Source organism: Orycteropus afer, unplaced genomic scaffold, assembly GCF_000298275.1.
Source record: "Orycteropus afer afer isolate SDZICR_OR568_19922 unplaced genomic scaffold, OryAfe1.0 scaffold00813, whole genome shotgun sequence".
In the NCBI taxonomy this organism is placed as follows: domain Eukaryota; kingdom Metazoa; phylum Chordata; class Mammalia; order Tubulidentata; family Orycteropodidae; genus Orycteropus; species Orycteropus afer.
Genome location: NW_006922400.1, coordinates 811,484 through 812,181, shown reverse-complemented (window position 1 = coordinate 812,181; position 698 = coordinate 811,484). Strand labels below are relative to the sequence as shown.

The window sequence follows — 698 nt, the reverse complement described above, 5'->3', positions numbered from 1 at the left end:
TTAGAAATTATTTACATCATTTGAAAATTTATATTTACTTGTAATATTCTATAAAATTTTATTTTAAAAAACCCAAAACAGGCATTTTAAATATTATCATAGTATTCTACTATTCATTTCTTTACAACAAACATAATTTACTATTTTAATTGCTTTACTACTGTGAAAAATTTATTTTTAAGATATTAAAATATTTTACTATGTTGTCAGTGAAGTTTAGCAACAAATTAGGTTCCCATTTATCAATTTTTACATAATTTGTTCAGTCACTTTGGTTTCATTTTTCAGTGTGTCAGCTTTCTCATTGTTTCCATTCCAATGATAACAATTTATCTTTTAAATAAGTAAGAATATTCCTTTATTGTTCTTCAATTCTTTTGCTCTATAGAAATTGAACATCAACCTTATTCATATTTATAGCAATTCTTCTAACAATTAAAAAAATTATATTAAATACTCAATCTGAATTTAATTAAAGTGCAAGAAATAAAAACAAGGTTTTATGGACACATAAGAGTAGGATCTTAGTTAGCTAAATAATAAAAATTTTAGTTTCTGATTATAAAGAAAAAACATCCATTTCTGTTTTCATATGGCCCTTCTGAAATCTTTTAGAGGTGTCCCCTTTGGCAGTAAGGGATTCTACATGTTTATATGTGTTTTTTATATATAGTAAATAATAAAAAAATTTAAAACAA

At 22.8% G+C, this 698-nt stretch overlaps 1 protein-coding gene across 1 annotated transcript in view; it reads right to left on the bottom strand.

Annotated features, from left to right (window-relative positions):
- Nucleotides 1-698, bottom strand: part of LOC103211891 (pleckstrin homology domain-containing family A member 5-like) — a gene marked incomplete at its 3' end in the record, with an annotated part of 249,977 nt that overhangs the window by 47,818 nt on the left and 201,461 nt on the right. The window lies entirely within an intron of this gene.